The sequence below is a fragment of the Sus scrofa genome, chromosome 13, assembly GCF_054392235.1.
Source record: "Sus scrofa isolate SSC_HxYL_T2T_F1_AM1 chromosome 13, Sscrofa_HxYL_maternal_Yorkshire_Landrace_v2.0, whole genome shotgun sequence".
NCBI lineage: Eukaryota > Metazoa > Chordata > Mammalia > Artiodactyla > Suidae > Sus > Sus scrofa.
The window spans coordinates 129,620,433-129,639,206 of record NC_139395.1 but is presented as its reverse complement, the minus strand read 5'-3'; the positions used below and the strand labels follow the sequence as shown (position 1 = coordinate 129,639,206).

The 18,774-nt window shown below is 37.3% G+C and overlaps 1 pseudogene; it reads left to right on the top strand.

The window, feature by feature from the left end:
- The first annotated feature begins 2,773 nt into the window (after positions 1–2,773).
- Positions 2,774–3,211, top strand: LOC100737704 (DNA-directed RNA polymerases I and III subunit RPAC2 pseudogene; annotated as a pseudogene).
- The last annotated feature ends 15,563 nt before the right edge of the window (positions 3,212–18,774 follow it).

Genomic DNA, 18,774 nt, shown 5'->3' with positions numbered 1-18,774 from the left:
GTGTTGCCGTGAGCTATGGTGTAGGTTGCAGACGCGGCTCGGATCCCGCGTTGCTGTGGCTCTGGCATAGGCTGGTGGCTACAGCTCTGATTCGACCCCTAGCCTGGGAACCTCCATATGCCATGAGAGCTTCCCTAGAAAAAAGCAAAAAAGACAACAACAACAACAAAAAGAATGGCATTAACAGCTTAATTGTGATACTTATAGTCTGCAAATGATGTTAGTTTGAGGTAAATTGCACACTGTGCTATTCTTTTAATATTTATTTATCTATATATTTATTTTAATTTTTATTTTCCCAATACATATTTTTTCCTACTGTACAGCATGGTGACCCAGTTACACATACATGTACACATTCTATTTTCTCACATTATCATGCTCCATCATAAGTGACTAGACAGAGTTCCTAGTGCTACACAGCAGGATCTCATTGCTAATCCATTCCAAAGGCAATAATTTGCATCTATTAACCCCAAGCTCCCAGTCCATCCCACTACCTCCCCTTCCCCCTTGGCAACTACAAGTCTATTCTCCAAGTACATGATTTTGTTTTCTGTGGAGCGTTTCCTTTGTGACGTATATTAGATTCTAGATATAAGTGATATCATATGGTATTTGTCTTTCTCTTTATGACTTACTTCACTCAGGATGAGAGTCTCTGGTTCCATCCACGTTGCTGCAAATGGCATTATTTTGTTCTTTTTTATGGTGAGTAGTATTCCTCTGTGCATATATACCACATCATCCTAATCCAGTCATCTGTCAATGGACATTTGGGTTGTTTCCATGTCTTGGATATTGTGATTGGTGCTGCTATTTGGTTATTCCTTTCCACTTACAAATGCTTATTGAATAACTGCTGTGTGTGAGGAACTCGGGAAAAGACCCATGCCTCCCATGCTTTCATATATGATCTGTCTTTTGACAAAATCTCCCTCCTCTCATTCTCTTTTCTGTTTTCTCTTTATAACACACACAGTTTATTATGCACAGATAAATACATGATCACTTTTTAAAGTTTTCCTTTACTTTTCAGTTTCTTGAATTTATAACACATTTGTCCCTTCCCCCCACTTCCCCTTATTGCCAGTCTTACATCTGTTGACCACTGTCCCAGTTACCCATTACAGTGCACGCTCTACATGCAGGAACTTCACCCTATCAATTACTTGTATGCTGACAATCATCATCATTCCTGCTGCCAGATACCATATGCTCTAGGATGCTGAACTCTACCTGTCCAATCTATCTCTCCCCACTACTGGCTTTGCCCTCTTTCTTCCACCAAATTAGTGCTTATGCCTAGTACCAGGTCTTAGATATTCTGGGGTTGCATGAACTCCACAATCTACATCTGAAACTCTCTCCAGCACACCTGATTTGCCCCTCCACAAAGCTTTTATTTAAGTTGTCAAGTTTTTCCTTCATTAAAAAACCAAAACATACATTCATCATTGATTCCTGCTTACCCAGAATAGCAGATGTGTCACTTAAGTCTAGAAAATTCTCAACAGACCATGTATATAACCTTCAGCCTTTCTTGATTGAAATGGCTGCTATGAAGGAAAGTTAGGTTACTTAACTTGGGGTACTTTCACCTTCAATTTTCAGTTGAATTGGATAGAAAAATTATGGGGTGACAATAATTGGAACACAATGGGTACTGAAAAGTTTTGAGCACCAGAATTGTGGGTGTGTGAAGGCAAAGCTTGCCTATTTCAGCTATAAAACCAGCTGCTGAACTGTATGGAGGTTTATCATCTCAGGTCACGCAAGATTTCTTTTGTGAAAGGTCTTTTATTTACTTAGGAGTGGGAGATATTGCTTACATTGCTCTGTGGTGTTTTGAATGCCACCATTTTCTTCCTTTGTAAAGACAGCAGTTTTCTGTGTGTTTTGAAGTCGGTTTTCATCTTCTTTCATCTCTTCTCAGTCTCAAAAGTGAACTAAGGATGTGAGAGATGTGCCATATCCCTTTGCCTCCCCACCTGAGAGCTGTGATTTTTCAGAGAAAGAGATAGAACTACCTTTTGATTACTATGAAGGGGCAATTGTGACATCTTCCTGGAAAGTTAAGCACGGGGAAAGATCAAATGCTCTTGTTTGAAGCCCATTGTGTGTGTTCACAGCACACGTGAGAAAAATGTAAAACCAAAGAAAAACCACTTGTGTGGAAATAAACCAAAATCCAAATGATAATGGAACTAGAGCAAAAATCTATAGAAATGTAAGGAAGAAATTACATACCCTAAATTGCTAGGAGATGGGTACTAATGATTTATCATCAAGTGTATTGATATGTTAGAAAACACCAGCTGGAATCCACTTGGTAGGCTCTTGAACTTCCTTAGAATGAGCTTCTGTCTGCAGTTCCCCAGAAGGTCTCTTTTGGAACTGCCTGCTGCCTTGTGGGTAAAGGTGGAGTCAACCGTGATGCCAACCCCCTTATTGCATCAGCGCTGATGGGGTATCAGGAAATCATATTATTTGTCTAACTGCTTGCTAAATTCATTCATTCAATATCTTACCCTAGGGAGGTTCAAAAAGTGAGTTTTTTTTCAACAAAATTTAATCCGGCCCACTCATGTCTTCAGTTAGTTCAGAGTGGCCTGTGTTGCCCTTCTGTTTGTTCTCTGGGGCAGATTCCTTATCATTCTTCAGCATCTTGTGCTCTCTTTTATTTGGAGCTGCTATTGTCTATGATGTCATTTGAACTGTGATTTTTTTATGATACATATCACTTCAGTGTTTATAAAAATTGAATGTTGGGATGGAAGAGGACCTAAAACTGGAGAGAAAAATATCTGGATCAAAGACCCCAATGGATGAAAGTAAGAGGAAGACAGCCCTGGAAATGGTCTAGGCAGCTGGAAAAAATTGACACTAAGTGACATTTGTATTGCATGAGGAGGATCATATCCTAGGAAATTCTCTTCATTACTCAATCATGAAGAACCTCGAAGTGGGATTTTGTTGTTGTACTATAACCCATCCTTCAGAGAGCAAAATCAATTTTGCACATACAGACTGCAGGTGCCTTCCAGCTGCTGAGCCATTTCAGAGAGTCCTGGCTGAGCTCATGAATGTCTGCCAGCATGGGCTTGACAAGTTTGGGGCTAGCATAAACAAATATAAGGATCAAAAAGCCATCAGAAATGAATATACATTCTTTTCCCTTATGCCCTATACAGGGAGCACTGACCTGTAGAATACTCTGTACCTTGCAAAACCCAGAAGTAAAAGTTTGTCATGACGAAATATTCTGTCCTGCATAAAGGCCTGCTTTCCCTAGCTCTTGAACCGTTTCAGCTGTTGGAGTGCCTGCAAGAACCCATGTATTCTTCTAATAAATTCCCTCTTTTATTAAAAAAATTTGCATGTTGGGGAGGTAATAACTTGGCCTCTGTATGAGCACCTAGACCTACCTTGGGGATTTTCCCAGGACTCTATGATACAAGATACCATGAGCCCTTAATGAAGAAAGCATTGAATGAAATCCTCCACACCATTGGATAAATACATTAACATTGAGGTGAAGTTCATGTCACTGATGCTGGTTCTTGTCTCTTATGGTGATGCTTCTACTCCTTATGATAGGTTTTCAGTTGTAAAGGATTTGGGAAATGTTTAGCCATATGTATAGTATCCTTGGCATTTTTTTCCTTTTAATGTCTCCTGAGTTCCAGCACCAAGTAACTATCTAAGTGCTTTGCATGCAGTAAGTAATGTTATTCAAAAGGTTCAGATTAATGCATGCAGATAGTTTCCTACTCATAGGGATGAGTTAAACATAGCCGGAAACTGGGGGAAAAGAAACTAGGTTCCCAATGGCAGGAAAGGGTGAAATGAAGAAATAAAAACTCTTGAAGAGATAGATGGCGCCTAGTGAGGTCTGCACAGTGCACAGCCCATTGCTTATCTGCACCTATGACTCTGCCCTGGCCCAGCCTCCTGAAGTCCTATTCCACCTGGATGGTGTCCTGCCTGGATAGAAGGGTGTAGATTAACTTCACCCCCCAACCTTGTACATCTCTCATCCTAGAATGAAGATAGATCTAAAAATGAGGGTGGGTTGAAAAGAAAGTCTTGCTCTAATTAATTAGATTAATTTAATTAGTCTAAATTAATTTAAATTTTTCCTCTGATTGTGGAAAACAGAAACACAAGATCTTTGTGATCAGAATTATTTTTAAGGGTACTTTTGGGAAAGTAGATTGGGACTATACTAAAGAAAATCTTAAATTTCAAGGTAAGGGATTTAAACCTTACACTAAACTGTAGAATAAGGTTTTCTCCCTAGTATGTTGGATAGAGCACTTCTAGAAGATTCTTCTGGGTTGTATGTTTTCATCACCTTTTGCCAGTGGAAAATGAGCCTTTGTCCTTCACAGTTTCACTACATACAGATCATGCAGTTCCTTCTAAAATATGTCTTAAGTAGACTTCCATTTTCTTCAGTGTTCTCACAATTTCATATTTAGCCACTGTCATTTTCTGTTTTTTTTCTTATTTGCTTTCAGACCTCCCAACTTCCCTTCTGTTAGTTCTAAAATGCCAGACTTATTTTTTCTTCTCAGTAACTTTTGTTGATAAAGGTCACCCACTGATCTACTCAAAAGCCTCTCTTGGTGTTCCCATTTCAATTAAATCAAAATCTTCAATTAGGTGTTCAAGGTTCTCTTGTCCCTTCCCTGTCTGATTTAATTTCTTAGAATTGCCTCCTCTGATGTGTTTTCCAGTGAGACTGAGTTTTTTGGTCATTCCCTCACTTGTGTTTTTGGCTTCCAAATGCCCCATCGATAAAGGAAACTTCTGCAGTGACTTTCTCTTATAAAATCTCAGCTCTTCACTACCACGTCATGATGAGCAGTCAGCAGAGAGATGCATATACACTGGACTATGCTGGTAAAACAAGAAATGCAAATAGCGTGACCGGAAATTTATCCATTGTTATAATTTACTTTTACAGGTATACTAGTGTAGACTGGGCTGAAACAGAGGCCCAGCTTGTATCCTTCAACTTCCATATTTTGTTTACTGATGTAAGGTTGGAATGTGCGTGTCTATATCTAAATTCCAAGTGCTTACCTGTTGTCAGTCCACCTAGAAGTCTATGAGTGGATCTGAGTAACCTCCCTAAAATTGAATGTGAAAATTTTGTTTACAGGTCCAAGTCTTCCACACATTAAACGACCCACATAAGTACGCAGGCAGAAAACAGCTTCCATAACCTTTTCTGTCAGCTTGATGTAGTCTGTCATTCTGTTCTTTTAAATGCACTGGCCACATCGACCACTATGTTGCAGGAAAGGCTCACTTCAGAATGACATAACAGCTTTTCTGGAAGGCAGGTTTGATATTCTCATAGTCATGTTGATTTTCAATGTCTGGGCATAGGGCTGGTTATTGATAAAACTTCGGTACTTTACCTAAGGAGTCAGGCTACACAACACTATCTGAATGTCTTGTTCATGCACTGGATTGGAAAAAGAAGGATCCTCAAAGTACTTTAGCCTATAAACATTTTTTGAATATCTTTAATTTTATCAATGAGAGCCCAGTTTCTAAGATTTGCCATGCGCAATTAATAAGCCAATAATTACAAAGTAAAATCCTTTCCTGATATTCTTTATGTTCAGGTAATGATCACAATAATGAGAACAGAAGTACCTGTAATAGCCACTTTAGTTTGTGGACTTCTGATAACAAAGTCTGTATGATCTCCTTTGGAGTGTAGGTATGCAATTAGGGCAACTGACTGTCCCTAGAATGAGGTCATTAACTAACTTGTATGTATATAATGACGTATGTACTGTCTATGCCCAAGTATATACAACATAGAGTATAAAATTAATTACATGTATGTTAACCTATATCTCATACACAAATATAATTTTATATAAATACATATATATGTTCTATTTTTAGTGTAATATTTTGTTTTCCTTTTATTTTTATTTTTTTTAATTTTATTTATTTATTTATTTCCACTGTATAGCATGGGGACAAGTTACACATACATGTATACATAATTTTTCCTCCCATTGTCGTGTTGCAATATATGTGTCTAGACATAGTTCTCAGTGCTACACAGCAGGATCTCACTGTAAATCCATTCCAAGAGCAATAGCTTCATCCATTAACCTCAAGCTCCTGATCCCTCCCTCTCCCACCCCCCTCCCCCAGGCAACCACAAGTCTATTCTCTAAGTCCATGATTTTCTGTTCTGTGGAAAGTTTCCTTTGTGCCATATATTAGAGTCCAGTTATAAGTGGTATCATACGGTATTTGTCTCTTTCTGACTTACTTCACTCAGTATGACAGTCTCTACCTCCATCCATGTTGCTACAAATGGCATTATTTTGTTCTCTTTTATGGCCAAGTAGTATTCCATTGTGTATATATACCACACCTTCTGAATTAATCATCTGTCAATGGACATATAGGTTGTTTCCTTGTCTTGGCTATTGTGAATAGAGCTGCAGTGAACATGCGGGTGCATATGTCTTTTTTAAGGAAAGTTTTGTCTGGATATATGCCCAAAAGTGTGATTGCTGGATCATAGGGTAGTTCTATGTACAGTTTTCTAAGGTACCTCCATACCATTTTCCATAGTGGCTGTACCAGCTTCTATTCCCACCAACAGTGCAGGAGGGTTCCCTTTTCTGCACACCCCCTCCAGCAATTATTATTTGTGGACTTATTAATGATGGCCATTCTTACTGGTGTGAGGTGGTATCTCATGGTAGTTTTGATTTGCATTTCTCTAATAATCAGGGATGTTGAACATTTTTTCATGTGCTTGTTGGCCATCTGTACATCTTCCTTGGAGAAATGTCTATTCAGGTCTTTTGCCCATTTTCCATTGGGTTGTTTGGGCTGTTGGATTTTTGGTGTTGATTTGCATAAGTTGTTTGTATATTCTAAAGATTAAGCCCTTGTCGGTTGCATCCTTTGAAACTATTTTCTCCCATTCTGTAAGTTGTATTTTTGTGTTCTTTTTGGTTTCCTTTGCTATGCAAAAGCTTGTCTTTTGATTAGGTCCGTTGGGTTTATTTTTGCTTTTATTGGTTTATTTCTGTTGCCTTGGGAAAATTACCTGAGAAAATATTCATGAGGTTGATGTCAGAGAATGTTTTGCCTATGTTCTCTTCCAGGAGTTTGATGGTATCTTGTCTTATATTTAAGTCTTTCAGCCATTTTGAGTTTATTTTTGTGTATGGTGTGAGGGTGTCTTTAGTTTCATTGATTTACATGCAGCTGTCCAGGTTTCCCAGAAATTATTGCTGAATAGACTTTCTTTTTCCCATTTTATGTTCTTGACTCCTTTGTCAAAGATTAATTGACCATAGGTGTCAGGGTTTATTTCTGGGTTCTCTATTCTGTTCCATTGGTATATATGTCTGTTTTGGTATCAGTACCACATCAGTGATACTGTTTTGGTACATCACTACCACATCATTGTCTTGATGACTGTGGCTTTGTAATATTGCTTGAAATCTGGAAGTGTTATGCCTCCTGTTTGGTTTTTGTTTCTCTGGATTGCTTTGGCAATTCTGGGTCTTTTGTGGTTCCATATAAATTTTTGGATTGTTTGTTCTAGTTCTGTGAAAAATGTCATGGGTAATTTGATACGATTGCATTGAATCTGTAGATTGCTTTGGGTAGTAAGGCCATTTTACAATACTAATGTTTCCAACCCAGGGGCATGGAATATCTTTCCATTTCTTTACGTCTTCTTTAATTTCCTTGATTAATGTTTTATAGTTCTTGGCATATAAGTCCTTTACCTCCTTGGTCAGGTGTATTCCCATTTATTTTATATTTTTGGGGTGCAATTTTAAATGGTATTGTATTTCTGTATCCCTTTTTTAATATTTCATTGTTAGTATACAGAAATGTGACTGACTTCTGAATGTTGATTTATATCCTGCTACTTTGCTGAATTTGTTAATCAGTTCAAGTAGTTTTTGGCTTGAGTCCTTAGGATTTTCTATGTATAATATCATGTCGTCTGCATACAGTGACAATTTTATCTCTTCTCTTCCTATTTGGATGCGTTTTATTTCTTTTGTTTGTCTGATTGCTGTGGCTAGGACTTCCCAAACTATGTTGAATAGCAGTGGTGAGAGTGGACATCCCTGTCTTGTTCCAGATTTGAGTGAGAAGGCTTTCAATTTTTCTCCATTGAGTATTATATTTGCTGTGGATTTGTCATAAATGGCTTTGATTATGTCCAGGAATGTTCCCTCTATACCCGTTTTGGGGAGAGTTTTGATCATAAATGGATGTTGGGCTTTGTCAAATGCTTTTTCTGCATCTGTTGAGATGATCATATGGTTTTTGACTTTTCTTTTGTTAATGTGGTATATAACATTTATTGATTTGGATATGTTGAACCATCCTTGTGAACCTGGGATGAATCACACTTGGTCGTGGTGTACGATCTTTTTGATATGTTGTTGGATTCGGTTGGCTAGAATTTTGTTGAGAATTTTTGTGTCTATATTCATCAAATATATTGGCCTATAGTTTTATATTTTGGTGGTATCTTTGTCTGGTTTGGAATTAGGGTGATGGTGGCATCATAGAATATCTTTGGGAATGTTCCTCCTTCTTCAACTTTTTGAAAAAGTTTAAGGAGGATGGGCACCAGATCCTTTTTGTATGTTTGGTAGAATTCGCCTGTGAAGCCATCTAGGCCTGGATTTTTATTTGTAGGGAGTGTTTTTATGATGTATTCAATGTCATTTCTAGTGATCGGTCTGTTCCTTCTTGATTCAGTTTTGGCAGGCTGGAAGAGTCTAGAAAGTTGTCCATTTCTTCCAGATTGTCAAATTTATTGGCATATAGTTGTTCGCAGTATTCTCTCATGGTTTTTTGTATTTCTGCAGTATCCGTTGTGATTTCTCCTTTTTCATTTCTAATTTTGTTTATTTGGGTTCTTTCTCTCCTCGTCTTAGAGAGTCGAGCCAGAGGTTTGTCAATTTTGTTTACCTTTTCAAAGAACCAGCTCTTGGTTTGATTTATTTTGTCTATTGTTTTTTGAATCTCTATTTTATTGATTTCCTCTTTGATCTTTATGATTTCCTTCCTTTTGCTGACTTTAGGGTTTTTTGGTTGTTCTTCTTTTCCTAATTCATTTAGGTGTTGGGTTAAGTTGACAATTTGAGATTTTTCTTCTTTTTTGAGGAAGGCCTGCATTGCTATGAATTTCCCTCTGAGCACTGCTTTTGTGGCATCCCATAGATTTTGAGAGGTTGTGCCTTCATTATCATTTGTTTCAAGGTATTATTAAATTTCCTTTTTGATTTCCTCATTGACCCATTGTTTTTTTAGTAGCATGTTGTTTAGTCTCCATGTAGTCAGTTTTTCTCATTTCTTTTCCTGTGGTTGATTTTTAGTTTCATACCATAGTTGTCAGAGAAGATACTTGAAATAATGTCTATGCTCCTAATTTGTTTTGGTTAGCTTTGTGGCCCAATGTGTGATCAATTCTTGAGAATGTTCCATGCGCACTTGAGAAGAATGTGTATTCTGATTTTTTTTGGATGTGGCGTCCTGAAGATGTCAATTAAGTCTAACTTTTCTATTGTTTCCTTTAGGATCTCTGTTGCTTTATTGGTTTTCTGTCTAGAGGATCTGTCCATTGATATGAGTGGGGTGTTAATGTCTCCTACTGTGATTGTATTCCCATCAGTTTCTGCCTTTATGTCTGTTAATATTTGTTGTATGTATCTGGGTTCTCCTATATTTGGGGGACATATGTTGACAATAGTAATATCCTCTTCTTGAATGGATCATTTAATCATTAAATAGTGTCCTTCATTGTCTTTCTTTATGGCCTTCGTTTTAAAGTCTATTTTGTCTGATATGAGTATTGCAACTCCTGCTTTCCTGTCTTTTCCATTGGCATGAAATATTTTTTCCCACCCCCTCACTTTCAATCTATATGTGTCCTTTGTCCTAAGGTGAGTTTCTTATAGGCAGCAGATTGAAGATTTTTGTTTTTTTATCCACTCAGCCACTCTGTGTCTTTTGATTGGAGCATCCAGTCCATTGACATTTAGGATGATAATTGATAGATGATTATTCATTGCCATTTTAAACCTCGTTTTCCAGTTAATTCTATGATTCTCCATTCTCCTTTCCTATTTTTGGTTGGATGGTCTCCAATTATTTTCTGCTTGAGTATTTTTCTTTTCATTTTTTTTGTGAATGTAATGTTTGGTTTTGATTTGTGCTTGCCCTGTTTTTTAAGTATGTTAACCCCTTCATATAATTGTGTGTTTTAGCCTGATAGTCCTATAGGTTCAAATTCTTCATTACCATACTAAAATAAAAAAAAGATTAAAAAAATAACCTATTTATTTCCTTACTTCCCTTGCCCACATTTTATGATTTTGATGTCTCTTTTATTCTTTTTAATTTTATTTTTTTTTAAACATGGTCATGATTGAATATGTATGCTGGCTTATTTGAGTGACTGGCCTCTGATTGTGGTTTCCTCCATCCTAGGTCTTCCTTTCTCTCTTTTTTTAATTTTTTTTTATTTAGAGAGGCCCTTTCAATATTTATTTTAGAATGGGTTTTGTATTTCTGTTTTCTTTTAGCTTTTGTTTGTTGGAAAAAATTTTTATTTCCCCTTCTATTTTAAATGATATTCTTGCTGGATAGAGTATTCTAGGTTGCATATTTTTTCCTTTCAGCGCTTTAAATATCTCTTGCCATTCCCTCCTGGCCTATAGCATTTCTGTAGAGAAATCAGGTGATAGCCTTATGGGGGTTCCTTTATAATTGACACTTTGCTTTTCTCTTGCTCCCTTTAGGATCCTCTCTTTATCATTAACTTTTGCTACTTTTATTATAATGTGTCTTGACGTGGGTCTATTTGGGTTCAAATGTTTGGGGCCCTCTGTGCTTCCTGTATCTTGAAATCAGTATACTTTAGATTTAGAAAGTTTCTAGTGATAATTTCTTCAAATATATTTTCCATCCCCTTATCTTTTTCTTCTCCTTCCGGAATTCCTATTATGTGTAGATTGGCCCACTTTATATTATCCTATAGGTCTCTTATATTGCTTTCAGATTTTTTCATTTGGTTTTCTGTCTGATGTCCTGTTTGGGTGATTTCCATTATTCTATATTCCACATCACTAATTCATTCTTCTGCATTATTTATTCTGCTTTTTACTGCCCTTAGCTTAGTTTGTGTCTCTGTGAATGAATTTTCTAGTTTTTCTTGGCTCCTCCTTATATTTTCTAGTTCCTTTCTGAGGGCATCTGCATTACTGTTCATATCTTTTCCTAATTCCTTCAGTATTTTCACTATCTCCCTTTTGAACTCCAAGTCTGTCAAACTGCAGAGGTCTGTTTCATTGTGGAATGCTTTAGGTGAGTTCTCCTGCTGGTTTAACTGGGAATGGTTTCTGAGCTTCTTCATCTTGCCTGTTATTTTCTTTTTCTTGGTGGAGGTGTACTGCCCATGGCCGGGCAAGGTTTGCCCTGGCACTGCTGTGGAATGTTTCCTGAGGGCTGGTGGTGTTGGCTGGTCTTCTTTGAGGCAGCAGGGAATTTCCCAAGGGTGGGCAGGGCTAGCAGGGTCACTCTGAAGCAAAGGAGGATTTCCTGAGGGCAGGTGGCACTGGCAGGTCTGCACCATGATGGAGGCAGACTTCCCATGGCCAGGCAGGGCTTGCTCTGGCACTTCTGGGCCTCGGAACTCTTCCAGGGGGTGTGCGGTGCTGGGCAGCTGCTCCATGGGAGTGCAGCGCCTCCTGAGGGCAGGCAGGCCAGGCCAGGGAAAGCTCCAAGGGTGGTTGGCTTCCTAAGTGTGGTGAGGCCAGCCCTACGGGATGGCAGATGGCCTCAGGTCAGGTGCGTGTGGGGTAAGGGATGGGGGATGCACTGGGAAGCACTGGTCTCTGATAGCTGGCAGGCAAGCATGCTTGCTGGGGTGCAAGGAGTATTCTATGGTGGCCCGCTTCTCCTCTTCTCCCCTCCCCAACACTGGTGCCTTGTCTCTCCTGTGGGTCCAGACCTTCTCCCAGGTTCCTTCTGTTGTGGCTTTCCACTCCCCAGCCCTTAGTGTATTGCTCCCTCCACCTGCAATGCACCACCTCCCAGTCCCTTAGGCTGTCTCCACATGGCCAACCTCATCCTGCTCCCGGGGACTAACCTCTGGAGCCTAGGTCTCGGTGCCCAGCCCCTACCCAAGCGTCCTGGTTTTTGGTGACTGTGCCAGTAGTTCAGATGAGCTGTTCAGCTCTCACTCTGTTTTTCAAATCTCAGACCTACTGCTGTGCTTTTCTCCATGTCTGGAGATCCCCCTGACTCAGCTGATCTTTCCATTGATTAGGTGATTTTCCAGGGTGTGGTTTCCCTTTCTCCTTCACAGTCCCCTTTTGGGAGTTCCTATCTGGGCCTGATTCCCCTTCGCTCACTCTCCTCTTTTCTCTTGTTTTACCCAGTTATGTCACGAGATTCTTGCCTTTTTTGGAGGTTTAAGTTCTTTTGCCAGCATTCAGTTGCTGTTTTGTGCGAGTTGTTTAACATGTAGATGTGTTTTTTTGTTGTGTTTGTGGGAGAGGGTGAGCACGTCCACCTACTTTTCCGCCATCCTGCTTCGGAATCCCTGTTTTCCTTTTATTTTAGTTATTGGTTGCTCTTCCATCTCCTTCAGTGGTTTTGTATAAAAAGTAAAAATGGTATCATGCTATGCCTACTTTTCTGTATTTTCCTTTTTTTTTTTTTTTTTTTTGTCTTTTTCATCTTTTTTTTAGGGCTGCACTGTGTCATATGGAGGTTCCCAGGCTAGGGGTCTAATCAGAGCTGTTGTTGCTGGCCTATGCCATGGCCACAGCAACACCAGATCTGAACTGCATCTGTGACCTACACCACAGCTCATGGCAATGCCAAATCCTTAACTCACTGAGCGAGGCCAGGGATCAAACCCGCATCCTCATGGATACTAGTTGGGTTCGTTAGCCACTGAGTCACAACGGGAACTCCTCTTTTTTTTTTGAAAAAAAATGAAATTTTATGGAGGCAAGTAGCCACAAGTAGCTATTTAAAATTTTTAAAACAATTTTATTGAGATATAATTTACACGCCATAAAATTCATCAATTTTCAGTGCACAGTTCAGTGATTTTTAATAAATTTACTGAGTTATACAACCAACCCATAATTCAGTTTAGAACACTTTTATTACTTCAATATGAGCTGTCCTGTGATTGATGGTTACAGCTGTTCCCACCCCCAGCCATTGATGATCACCAACCTACTTTCTGTTTTTGGACAGATTTGCCTGTCTTGGTTTTCTTAACATTATGCAATTGGAATCCTTTTAAGTCAAGTATGAGATTTGTGATTTTGAATTTCTGCAATCTTTTCATGTACATGGAACATGATACATGTATTTAACATATACAATTATATATTCAGCTCTTTTCTTATTGATGATACTCAGTGGATTTCACCATATTTCCCAGGTCTTCAGGTCTTGAGATTTCTTTTCTGCATATATTTATTCATATACTTCTTGATTTTTTTCTTCCTGTTGGTACATTTGTCTTTTTGATTGGATTTATAACTCTTATATATTATAAATATTAGCTTTTTGTTTATTGCCTACATTATACTTTTCTAGAATTTTTATTTAATTAATTAATTAATTAATTTATTTTTTGTCCTTCTATCTTTTCTAGGGCCGCACCACAGCATGTGGAGATTCCCAGGCTAAGGGTCTAATTGGAGCTACAGCTGCTTGCCTACACCACAGCCACAGCAACACGGGATCTGAGCTGAGTCTTTGACCTACACCACAGCTCACGGCAACGGGGGATCCTTAACCCACTGAACGAGGCCAAGCATCGAACCTGCAACCTCATGGTTCCTAGTTGGATTCATTAACCACTGAGTCATGACGGGAACTCCTCTGGAATTTTAAATTTCTAGAAAATTGTGTTTGATGATGCCCAGAGAATGGTACATCTCTACTTTAAAAAGGATTTTCTATAGGAGTTCCCATTGTGGCTCAGCAGCAACAAACCTGAATAGTATCCATGAAGAAGTGGATTCCATCCCTGGCCTTGCTCAATGGGTTAAGGATCCAGTGTTTCCATGAGCTGTGGTGTAGGACGGCAACTGCCACTCTGATTCAGCCCCTAGACTGAGAACTTCATGTGCAACAGGTGTGGCCCTAAAAAGCAAAAAAAAAAAAAAAAAAAAAGAGAGAGAGAGAAAAGAGTTTGTAACAGTTATCTTTGTGAACAAACTGATGTATATGTTTAATGAATATTCTTTTACTGAAATTTTTTGTTTCTTTGAGGAATATATAATACTATGTATGGATGTTAACTCACATTAAATAAATTATATTGTTCAATTTTTACCTGACCCAAACTTTTATTCAGTAGTTGCATCTAATTCTGACAGAATCATGTTGAAGTCTGTCACAATTATTGTATTATTTTTGTAGGCTATCCAGGAATTTTAAGAAGTTTTATCTTTGTGAATTAGCAGTTCTACTGGCTATTCCATAAAGGTTTGTCATAGCTACATATCCATATATTGTTTTTTTTTGTCATTATCATTTACTAACTCATTTCTTATTTATATCACATGTCTTTAAAAATTTGGGGGGTATGGTTGACTGACAATGTTGTATTAGTGTAATTATAATATTTATAGTAAAGTGGATCAGTTATATGTATACATATATCCATTCTTCGCCAACAATAGGTTATTACAGAACATTGAGTAAACCTCCCTGCACTGTTTTATCTGATTAGTGTATTTAATATTAAATTCTGCTTTGCTCTCTTTCCCCTTCTCTTTCTCTTTCCCTCCTTTTCCATCTCATTTCCCTTACATGGTATCTTTTTTCCTATCCATTTATTAAACTTTTTAAAATTCACTTGCTTTAAAACAGTCCATAGCTGGGCTTTCCCCTACCCCCATACCCAATGTTAGAATCTCTTTATTGCTTAGAATCTGTTTTTATTTCCGTCTTTTTTATTGTTTATGCTTTGATAAGATTCTATTCTATCTGCCATCTTTCTCCTTATTAATTTGGAAGTTCTTTTTCATCCTTTTTATTATTATATTTAGACTGCTTTTTACTATTCCTTCTCCTACCTACTTAATTTGGTTTTGGCAGCATAGTTTAGGAACATTTATTATTCTTTATTTATTATTCTTTTCCTTGATTAGGAAAATTTCACCAGTGTTTTCCTCAGTTGAAGTATTTATAGGTGATAGGTTCTCTGAAGTTTTATATATCCTAAAATATTTTTCTTTTACTTCAGTCAGTAATTGATGTATTGTTTGGGTGTAGAATTCTTGGATTATAGTCGTTTTCTTTCAATGGTTCTGTGGATGCTATTTCATTGGTACTAGTTACCCCCAATTGAAGATGAAATATTTGGTACTAGTTTGACTTTAATTTTCACTTTAGCTAAATTATTCCTTCTGCTGGAAACCCTGTAATTTAAAAAAAAATGGTTTTAAGAGTTTAAGAAACTTACCAGAGTGTGCTAAATTGTGTACATTTTCTCATTAATCCAGCCCTTAGTGAGCCCTTTGAATTTGCAGTCTCAGATCTCTCCCCATTGTGGGGCATTTTCCCTTCCAGTATTTATTTATTTGCTTTTCCTCCATCTGTTCCTATTTCTCCTCTGGAACTAATAATATTCTCCTAGAAAGTTTTCAGGATCTCCCCTTAAATTCTCTTATTTTATGTTGCCCTTGTGATTTTCATCTCTGTAGTTTGCTCTGTTTTTTAAGGTAATTTGAGATTTCTCACACTTGATCTTCCAAATCACTAATTTGAGTCTCAATAGTGCCTTATCCTTCAACTCATCTGTTGAATTTTTATATTGGGAAGCTGTGTCTTTTCGCTCCAGAAGTCTTTATGGTTTACTAGAAAAATTCTGAAGCACATGTATTTTTATTCAGATCTTTATTTATCTCCCTTCGCAGTTCTCTGTTACAAGATATCTGTTCTGATTGTTTTGCCTGATCATCAACTCTAGCTCTTCGGTCCTTTTAGCTGAGTTGACATTTTGCCTGGATTTTCTGGGCTCAGGCCTATTAATGATAGCATTTTAAACAGCAGTAATCTTACTTGAGTACCTACATTACTGATGTATAATTGTGTAGGTTGTCAGGCTCTGTTGGATTGCTGGTAGAAATTCTCCTGGTTTCTGGTCTTTGCTCTCTCCCTGTTTCAGAGGTTAGGCTTTTCATTTCCTTGCTCTGTGAAGTCAGACACCAAGCAAGCTTGAGTGAGCATATAAATATATATAGAGAGATCCTTCTTTTCAGAGGCATCTGATTTCTGAGAACTCGTCTTTTCTCAGGGCCACAACTTTTGTCCTTGTTTCTGAGCTCTGAAGCTATTATTCAGATGCTTGTCCAGGCATAGGGAGTCAAGTTTCTCATTAATTCTTTTTACTTGAAACATGATAGAGCCCAGATTTTATTTAAGCAAAGCTATCTGTAAGCTTAAATAGCCCAGAAACCAACTTAGACATGAATTGGAATTTCTGAAAAATGAGTGAATGTAGCATCATTATTTGTAAAACATAAACTCATTTCTTTATATTCTGTAAGACAACGTATAAATCAGTTCTCAGTGATGTAGAGCTGAAAGGGATGAGAAAGGAAAAGCTGTCGTGTTGTCCTGTGTTTAAAGCCCACATCCGTTTCTTTGTTGGATTTTTCAAAGGAGTCTATGACCTGTCATAAAGTAACTGCTTCTCCAGATAATAAAAACTTACACAGCCAAAGCCATGGGTGCTCCATGGCTCCAATGCATTTTTCTAGGAATGACTGTGTATATGGATGACAATGACTATTTGAAATTCGTAAGACTGTTATCTGTTTATCAGATCTATCAAGGCAGTGGGCCATAGTTTCTACCTATTGCAACTTATTTTTTTTTTCCTATAGAGCAAAACATCATAAATCTAGTGTACTGTATAGAGTTTCCAGATACTTATCTTTTTTAAGAAAAAAACAAGTACATCTCAATCCCTCTGTCAGTCTCGATCTTTAAAAGATTTTGTACCTCAATGGCTTAGTAAAGTAAAAGATTGATGAAAAAAAATGATGAAAAGTTTTCTATCTGCTAACTCTTCTGATTGTTGAAAAATAGACTGATTTTTAAAAAATAAATTCAGAAATCCTTTCTGTGTCTTAACATTCCACATCTTAGGATTTGAAGAGACTTTAAATATTCTTCAGTCCACTTTTTTATTAGTGTCATGTGGTTAGCTGGATTTTGCCTTAATTCCTTGGAGCTGGTAATCCAATACCCTGTGGGCAGCCAATCCATTTATTGGAAAACTTTAACTGTTTAAAAGGTCTTGATATATTGAACTTGGATCTGTCTCTTTTCAAACTATGACTATTGGTCCCAGTTCTACCTTTAGATGATATATTTTGCAGAATAATGCTGCTCTTCACACTTTATATTCTAAAGAAAACATATATGCTTACAAAGTTTCTAAGGAGGCAAGGTATCTGTGCTTCCATGCTATATTAAGTGGAAGCTTAAATGCTATGTTGATCTTTCATGTAATTGTAACTTTGACTGTTCTGAACCAGTCGACCAAGAAGGCATATATACTGAATCTTGTCTGAAAATTTAATTATAAAACTTTCGTTTTTAGTGCTAGAAGGAGCTTTACACATACACCACCAAGCTCATTACCGTTATTTTATATAGGAGGATATTGAAGTCCAGATAAGAACAGTCAGATTTCTTTAAAAAGTCAAGAACACTGCTGCCTGAAATTCAGATTCTTTTTTCTCTTGTGTAACAGTTGAGGAGACCACTAAAAAATAACTAGAGTTTCATTACATGTTAAAAGGTAGATATCAAAGAGTAGAAGAATTTTCTATAAATGTCAGAGACCAACCTACACAGACTCAAGATGCTGCAGAAACAATAAATATAACATCATTATGGAAGGCGAACTAGTTACTGCCAGATGCTATGCTACTTTAAAAATAAGTTCATTCTGAATAAATCCTGTCCATAAGAAACTTGGAAACTTCTTATGGCGATAAAACCTAAGTAATCATCTAATATTTGGTGCTCTGTAGAACTAGCCAAAGATGAAAAATGACAGAGAAAATAATTTTTAAAATTCACCATGGCTTGAAAGTTTATAAAAGTGCTACAATGACTGAACTGCTAAGTTATTAATTTTTTTGATGAGAAAAGAAATCTAATGCTGGAAGTTAAAAATAACTAATAAAAAAGCTTCTGTTAATAAAGAAAAATGTGTAAGAGGCTTTTTAAAATGTAAGTGAATCTTAATTAATGTCTCCAGATGACATGTGCCTGTGTCATTAAGGGAATTTACCTGTTGAATTATTTATGGGTTAAAAACCCAGAAAAAACAGAAAAGACTCCAAAGGAGACTAGAGGGTATAAGATACAATTAAAAAACTCTTCTTTTGCTTCAGGAAATGTTAAAGGAAGATGATTCAAAAATCTGTTTTCCTTGGTGAAGATGTTACTCCTTTTAAGATGCTTAAGGGATGGCTTTCCTGCTGGTAGATGGGTATGCAGCCAATGGAACCCTTGGCCCTTCAACAACATGGTCCTTATTTAATGGCCTGTGAAGTATGTCCAGTCTATCAGCCCATGCATGGTGACATGCAATAATATAAACTCAAAACCATTAAAATAAAAACACACAGCAGACTTTAGCCCAAACAGTTCTTTATTTTGAAAGGATACTGTACAATACAATAA